Source organism: Schistocerca gregaria, chromosome 4 (assembly GCF_023897955.1).
Source record: "Schistocerca gregaria isolate iqSchGreg1 chromosome 4, iqSchGreg1.2, whole genome shotgun sequence".
NCBI lineage: Eukaryota > Metazoa > Arthropoda > Insecta > Orthoptera > Acrididae > Schistocerca > Schistocerca gregaria.
Genome location: NC_064923.1, coordinates 339,348,198 through 339,357,037, shown reverse-complemented (window position 1 = coordinate 339,357,037; position 8,840 = coordinate 339,348,198).

The window sequence follows — 8,840 nt, the reverse complement described above, 5'->3', positions numbered from 1 at the left end:
GATGACGGGTAATGATAGATCCCTTACATCCTGCAGAGAAGACAGGATCCACAGGAGATTATAGCACTTTAGGTACCTCTGGTACAGGTATCACAGGTACACGACTCCCGGAACCACTTCGAAGCACCGATTTTAAGCAATTTGTGCCACAAATTTACTTGGTCGACAATTCAATTCAGTACTTACTCATTAGTTACGTCATCTACCCATCTAATCCTCAGCACTCTTCTGTCGTCCACCCTGTATAGGACGCCTAGACTATCACTAAAATGTCACTCACAGTCAGGTTGACGGGTAATGATAGATCCCGTACTTCCAGCAGAGAAGACAGGATCCACTGGAATTGATAGTACTCTAGGTACCTCTGGTACAGGTATCACAGGTACACGACTAACGGGACCTCTTCGAATAGACCGATTTTAGGCAATTTGTGCCACAAATTTACTTGGTCATCAATTCTATTCAGTACTTACTCATTAGTTACGTGATCTACCCATCTATTCCTCAGCACTCTTGTTTCGTCCACCCTGTATAGGACGCCTAGACTACCACTAAAATGTAACTCACAGTCAAGTTGACGGGTAATGATAGATCCCTTACTTCCTGCAGAGAAGACAAGATCCACAGGAGATGATAGTACTTTAAGCACCTCTGGTACAGGTATCACAGGTACACGACTCTCGGGACCTCTTCGAATACACCGATATTAGGCAATTTCTGCCACAAATTTACTTGGTCATCAATTCTATTCAGTACTTTTTCATTAGTTACGTGATCTACCCACCTAATCCTCAGCACTTTTCTATAGTCCACCCTGTATAGGACGCCTAGACTACCATAAAATGTCACTCACTGTCAAGTTGACGGGTAAAGATAGATCCCTTACTTCCTGCAGAGAAGACAGTATCCACAGGAGATGATAATACTTTAGGTACCGCTGGTACAGGTATCAAAGGTACACGACTCTCGGGACCTCTTAGAATACACCGATTTTAGGCAATTTGTGCCACAATTTACTTGGTCATCAATTCTATTCGGTACTTACTCATTTGTTACGTGATCTACCCATCTTATTCTCAGCATTCTTCCGTCGTCCACTTTGTATAGGACGCGTAGACTACCACTAAAATGTCAATCAGAGTCAAGTTGACGTGTACTGATAGACCCCTTACTTCCTGCAGAGAAGATACGATCCACAGGAGATGATAGTACTTTAGCTACCTCTGGTACAGGTATCAAAGGTACACGACTCTCGGGACCTCTTCGAATACACCGATTTTAGGCAACTTGTGCCACAAATTTACTTGCTCATCAATTCTATTCAGTACTTCCTCATTAGTTACGTGATCTACCCACCTAATCCTCAGCACTCTTCTGTCGTCCAGAATGTATAGGACACCTAGACTACCACTAAAATGTCACTCACAGTCACGTTGACGGGTAATGATTGATCCCTTACTTCCTGCAGAGAAGACAGGATCCACAGGAGATGATAGTACCTTAGGTACTTCTGGTACAGGTATCACCTGTACACGACTCTCGGGACCTCTTCGAATATTCCGTCTTTAGGAAACTTGTGCCACAAATTTACTTGGTCATCAATTCTATTCAGTACCTCCTCATTAGTTACGTGAACTACCCAACTAATCCTCAGCACTCTCCTGTCGTCCACCCTGTATAGGACGCCTAAAATACCACTAAAATGTCACTCATAGTCAAGGTGAAGGGTAATGATAGATCCCTTACTTCCTGCAAAGAAGATATGATCCACAGGATATGATAGTACGTTAGGTACTTCTGGTACAGGTATCACCTGTACACGACTCTCGGGACCTCTTCGAATATTCCGTCTTTAGGAAACTTGTGCCACAAATTTACTTGGTCATCAATTCTATTCAGTACTTCCTCATTAGTTACGTGATCTACCCACCTAATCCTCAGCACTCTTCTGTCGTCCACCCTGTATGGTACGCCTAGACCACCACTAAAATGTCACTCACAGTCAAGTTGACGGGTAAAGATAGATCCCTTACTTCCTGCAGAGAAGACAGGATCCGCAGAAGATGATAGTACTTTAGGTACCTCTGTTACAGGTATCAAAGGTACACGACTCTCGGGACCTCTTCGAATACACCGATTTTAGGCAATTTGTGCCACAAATTTACTTGCTTATCAATTCTATTCAGTACTTCCTCATTAGTTACGTGATCTACCCACCTAGTCGTCAGCACTCTTCTGTCGTCCACCCTGTATAGGACGCCTAGACTACCACTAAAATGTCACTCACAGTCAACTTGACGGGTAATGATAAATCCCTTACTTCCGGCAGAGAGGACAGGATCCACAGGAGATGATGGTACTTAAGGTACCTTTGGTACAGGTATCGCAGGAACATGACTCTCGGGACCTCTTCGAATACACCGATTTTAGGTAATTTGAGCCACAAATTTACTTTGCCATCAATTGTATTCAGTACTTCCTCATTAGTTGCGTGATCTACCCATCTAATTCTCAGCACTCTTCTGTCGTCCACCCTGTATAGGAAGCCTAGAGTACCACTAAAATAACACTCACAGTCACGTTGACGGGTACTGATATATCCCTTAGTTCCTGCAGAGAAGACAGGATCCACAGGAGATGATAGTACTTTAGGTACCTCAGGTACAGGTATCACAGGTACACGACTCTCGGGACCTCTCAGAATACACCGATTTTAGGCAATTTGTGCCACAAATTTCCTTGGTCATCAATTCTATTCAGTACCTCCTCATTAGTTACGTGATCTACCCACCTAATCCTCAGCACTCTTCTGTCGTCCACCCTGTATAGGACGCCTAGACTACCACTAAAATGTCACTCACAGTCACGTTGACGGGTAATGGTAGATCCTTTACTTCCTGCAGAGAAGACAGGATCCACAGGAGATGATAGTACATTAGGTACCTCTGGTACAGGTATCACAGGTACACGACTCTAGGGACCTCTTCGAATAGACCGATTTTAGGCAATTTGTGCCACAAATTTCCTTAGTCATCAAGTCTATTCAGTACATCCTCATTAGTTACGTGATCTACCCACCGAATCCTCAGCACACTCCTGTGGTCCACCCTGTATAGGACGCCTAGACTACCACTAACATTTCACTCACATTCAAGTTGACGGGTAATGATAGATCCCTTACTTCTTGCAGAGAAGACGGGATCCACAGGAGATGATAGTACTTTAGGTACCTTTGGTACAGGTTTCACAGGTACACGACTCTCAGGACCTCTTCGAATACACCGATTTTAGGCAATTTGTTCCACGAATTTACTTGGTCATCAAGTCTATTCAGTAGTTTCTCGTTAGTTACGTGATCTACCCTCCTAATCCTAAGCACTCTTCTGTCGTCCACCCTGTATAGGACGCCTAGACTACCACTAAAATCTAACTCACCGTCACGTTGACGGGTAATGGTAGATCCCTTACTTCCTGCAGAGAAGACAGGATCCACAGGAGATGATAGTACATTAGGTACCTCTGGTACAGGTATCACAGGTACACGACTCTAGGGACCTCTTCGAAAAGACCGATTTCAGGCAATTTGTGCCACAAATTTACTTGGTCATCAAGTCTATTCAGCACTTCCTCATTAGTTACGTGATCTACCCACCGAATCCTCAGCACTCTCCTGTCGTCCACCCTGTATAGGACGCCTAGACTACCACTAAAATTTCACTCACATTCAAGTTGACGGGTAATGATAGATCCCTTACTTCTTGCAGAGAAGACGGGATTCACAGGAGATGATAGTACTTTAGGTACCTTTGGTACAGGTTTCACAGGTACACGACTCTCAGGACCTCTTCGAATACACCGATATTAGGCAATTTCTGCCACAAATTTACTTGGTCATCAATTCTATTCAGTACTTTTTCATTAGTTACGTGATCTACCCACCTAATCCTCAGCACTTTTCTATAGTCCACCCTGTATAGGACGCCTAGACTACCATAAAATGTCACTCACTGTCAAGTTGACGGGTAAAGATAGATCCCTTACTTCCTGCAGAGAAGACAGTATCCACAGGAGATGATAATACTTTAGGTACCGCTGGTACAGGTATCAAAGGTACACGACTCTCGGGACCTCTTAGAATACACCGATTTTAGGCAATTTGTGCCACAATTTACTTGGTCATCAATTCTATTCGGTACTTCCTCATTTGTTACGTGATCTACCCATCTTATTCTCAGCATTCTTCCGTCGTCCACTTTGTATAGGACGCGTAGACTACCACTAAAATGTCAATCAGAGTCAAGTTGACGTGTACTGATAGACCCCTTACTTCCTGCAGAGAAGATACGATCCACAGGAGATGATAGTACTTTAGCTACCTCTGGTACAGGTATCAAAGGTACACGACTCTCGGGACCTCTTCGAATACACCGATTTTAGGCAACTTGTGCCACAAATTTACTTGGTCATCAATTCTATTCAGTACTTCCTCATTAGTTACGTGATCTACCCACCTAATCCTCAGCACTCTTCTGTCGTCCAGAATGTATAGGACACCTAGACTACCACTAAAATGTCACTCACAGTCACGTTGACGGGTAATGATTGATCCCTTACTTCCTGCAGAGAAGACAGGATCCACAGGAGATGATAGTACCTTAGGTACTTCTGGTACAGGTATCACCTGTACACGACTCTCGGGACCTCTTCGAATATTCCGTCTTTAGGAAACTTGTGCCACAAATTTACTTGGTCATCAATTCTATTCAGTACCTCCTCATTAGTTACGTGAACTACCCAACTAATCCTCAGCACTCTCCTGTCGTCCACCCTGTATAGGACGCCTACAATACCACTAAAATGTCACTCATAGTCAAGGTGAAGGGTAATGATAGATCCCTTACTTCCTGCAAAGAAGACATGATCCACAGGATATGATAGTACGTTAGGTACTTCTGGTACAGGTATCACCTGTACACGACTCTCGGGACCTCTTCGAATATTCCGTCTTTAGGAAACTTGTGCCACAAATTTACTTGGTCATCAATTCTATTCAGTACTTCCTCATTAGTTACGTGATCTGCCCACCTAATCCTCAGCACTCTTCTGTCGTCCACCCTGTATAGGACGCCTAGACTACCACTAAAATGTCACTCACAGTCAAGTTGACGGGTAATGATAGATCCCTTACTTCCTGCAGAGTAGACACGATGCGCAGGAGATGATAGTACTTTAGGTACCTTTGGTACAGGAATCACTTGTACACGACTCCCGGGAACTCTTCGAATACACCGATTTTAAGCAATTTGTGCCACAAATTTACTTGGTCATCAATTCTATTCAGTACTTCCTCATTAGTTACGTGATCTACCCACCTAATCCTCAGCACTCTTCTGTCGTCCACCCTGTATGGTACGCCTAGACCACCACTAAAATGTCACTCACAGTCAAGTTGACGGGTAAAGATAGATCCCTTACTTCCTGCAGAGAAGACAGGATCCGCAGAAGATGATAGTACTTTAGGTACCTCTGTTACAGGTATCAAAGGTACACGACTCTCGGGACCTCTTCGAATACACCGATTTTAGGCAATTTGTGCCACAAATTTACTTGCTCATCAATTCTATTCAGTACTTCCTCATTAGTTACGTGATCTACCCACCTAATCGTCAGCACTCTTCTGTCGTCCACCCTGTATAGGACGCCTAGACTACCACTAAAATGTCACTCACAGTCAACTTGACGGGTAATGATAAATCCCTTAGTTCCTGCAGAGAAGACAGGATCCACAGGAGATGATAGTACTTTAGGTACCTCAGGTACAGGTATCACAGGTACACGACTCTCGGGACCTCTCAGAATACACCGATTTTAGGCAATTTGTGCCACAAATTTCCTTGGTCATCAATTCTATTCAGTACCTCCTCATTAGTTACGTGATCTACCCACCTAATCCTCAGCACTCTTCTGTCGTCCACCCTGTATAGGACGCCTAGACTACCACTAAAATGTCACTCACAGTCACGTTGACGGGTAATGGTAGATCCTTTACTTCCTGCAGAGAAGACAGGATCCACAGGAGATGATAGTACATTAGGTACCTCTGGTACAGGTATCACAGGTACACGACTCTAGGGACCTCTTCGAATAGACCGATTTTAGGCAATTTGTGCCACAAATTTCCTTAGTCATCAAGTCTATTCAGTACATCCTCATTAGTTACGTGATCTACCCACCGAATCCTCAGCACACTCCTGTGGTCCACCCTGTATAGGACGCCTAGACTACCACTAACATTTCACTCACATTCAAGTTGACGGGTAATGATAGATCCCTTACTTCTTGCAGAGAAGACGGGATCCACAGGAGATGATAGTACTTTAGGTACCTTTGGTACAGGTTTCACAGGTACACGACTCTCAGGACCTCTTCGAATACACCGATTTTAGGCAATTTGTTCCACGAATTTACTTGGTCATCAAGTCTATTCAGTAGTTTCTCGTTAGTTACGTGATCTACCCTCCTAATCCTAAGCACTCTTCTGTCGTCCACCCTGTATAGGACGCCTAGACTACCACTAAAATCTCACTCACCGTCACGTTGACGGGTAATGGTAGATCCCTTACTTCCTGCAGAGAAGACAGGATCCACAGGAGATGATAGTACATTAGGTACCTCTGGTACAAGTATCACAGGTACACGACTCTAGGGACCTCTTCGAAAAGACCGATTTCAGGCAATTTGTGCCACAAATTTACTTGGTCATCAAGTCTATTCAGCACTTCCTCATTAGTTACGTGATCTACCCACCGAATCCTCAGCACTCTCCTGTCGTCCACCCTGTATAGGACGCCTAGACTACCACTAAAATTTCACTCACATTCAAGTTGACGGGTAATGATAGATCCCTTACTTCCTGCAGAGAAGACGGGAAACACAGGAGATGATAGTACTTTAGGTACCTCTGGTACAGGTATCACAGGTACACGACTCTCGGGACCTCTTCGAATACACCGATTTTAGGCAATTTGTGCCACAAATTTACTTGGTCATCAATTCTATTCGGTACTTCCTCATTTGTTACGTGATCTACCCATCTTCTTCTCAGCATTCTTCCGTCGTCCACTTTGTATAGGACGCGTAGACTACCACTAAAATGTCAATCAGAGTCATGTTTACGTGTACTGATAGACCCCTTACTTCCTGCAGAGAAGATACGATCCACAGGAGATGATAGTGCTTTAGGTACCTTTGGTACAGGTATCACAGGTACACGACTCTCGGGACCTCTTCGAATACACCGATTTTAGGCAATTTGTGCCACAAATTTACTTGGTCATCAATTCTATTCAGTACTTCCTCATTAGTTACGTGATCTACCCACCTAATAATCAACACTCTTCTGTCGTCCACCCTGTATGGGACGCCTATACCACCACTAAAATGTCACTCACAGTCAAGTTGACGGGTAATGATAGATCCCTTACATCCTGCAGAGAAGACAGGATCCACAGGAGATGATAGTACTTTAGGTACCTTTGGTACAGGTATCACAGGTACACGACTCACGGGACCTGTACGAATAAATCGATTTTAGGCAATTTGTGCCACAAATTTACTTGGTCATCAATTCTATTCAGTACTTGCTCATTAGTTACGTGATCTACCCATCTAATTCTCAGCATTCTTCTGTCGTCCAACCTGTATAGGACGCCTAGACTACCACTAAAATGTCACTTACAGTCAAGTTTAAGGGTTACTGATAGATCCCTTACTTCCTGCAGAGAAGTCAGGATCCACATTAGATGATAGTACTTTAGGTACCTCTGGTACAGGTATCACAGGTACACGCCTCTCAGGACCTCTCAGAATACACCGATTGTAGGCAATTTTTGCCACAAATTTACCTGGTCATCAATTCTATTCAGTACTTCCTCATTAGTTACGAGATCTACCCACCTAATCCTCAGCACTCTTCTGTCGTCCACCCTGTATAGGACGCCTAGACTACCACTAAAATGTCACTCACAGTCAAGTTGACGGCTAATGATAGATCCCTTACTTCCTGCAGAGTAGACACGATGCGCAGGAGATGATAGTACTTTAGGTACCTTTGGTACAGGAATCACTTGTACACGACTCCCGGGAACTCTTCGAATACACCGATTTTAAGCAATTTGTGCCACAAATTTACTTGGTCATCAATTCTATTCAGTACTTCCTCATTAGTTAAGTGATCTACCCACCTAATCCTCAGCACTCTTCTATCGTCCACCCTGTATGGGACGCCTAGACCACCACTATATTGTCACTCACAGTCAAGTTGACGCGTAATGATAGATCCTTTACTTCCTGCAGAGAAGACAGGATCCACAGGAGATGATAGTAGTTTAGGTACCTCTGGTACAGGTATCACAGGTACACGACTCTCGGGACCTCTTCGAATACACCGATTTTAGGCAATTTGTGCCACAAACATTACTTGGTCATTAATTCTATTCAGTACTTTTTCATTAGTTACGTGATCTACCCACCTAATCCTCAGCACTCTTCTGTCGTCCACTCTGTATAGGACGCCTAGACTACCACTAAAATATCACTCACAGTAAAGTTGACGGGTAAAGATAGATCCCTTACTTCCTGCAGAGAAGACAGGATCCACAGGAGATGATAGCACTTTAGGTACCTTTGGCACAGGTATCACCTGTACACGACTCTCGGGACCTCTTCGAATACACAGATTTTAGGCAATTTGAGCCACAATTTTACTTGGTCATCAATTCTATTCAGTACTTCCTCATTAGTTACGTGATCTACCCACCTAATCCTCAGCACTCTTCTGT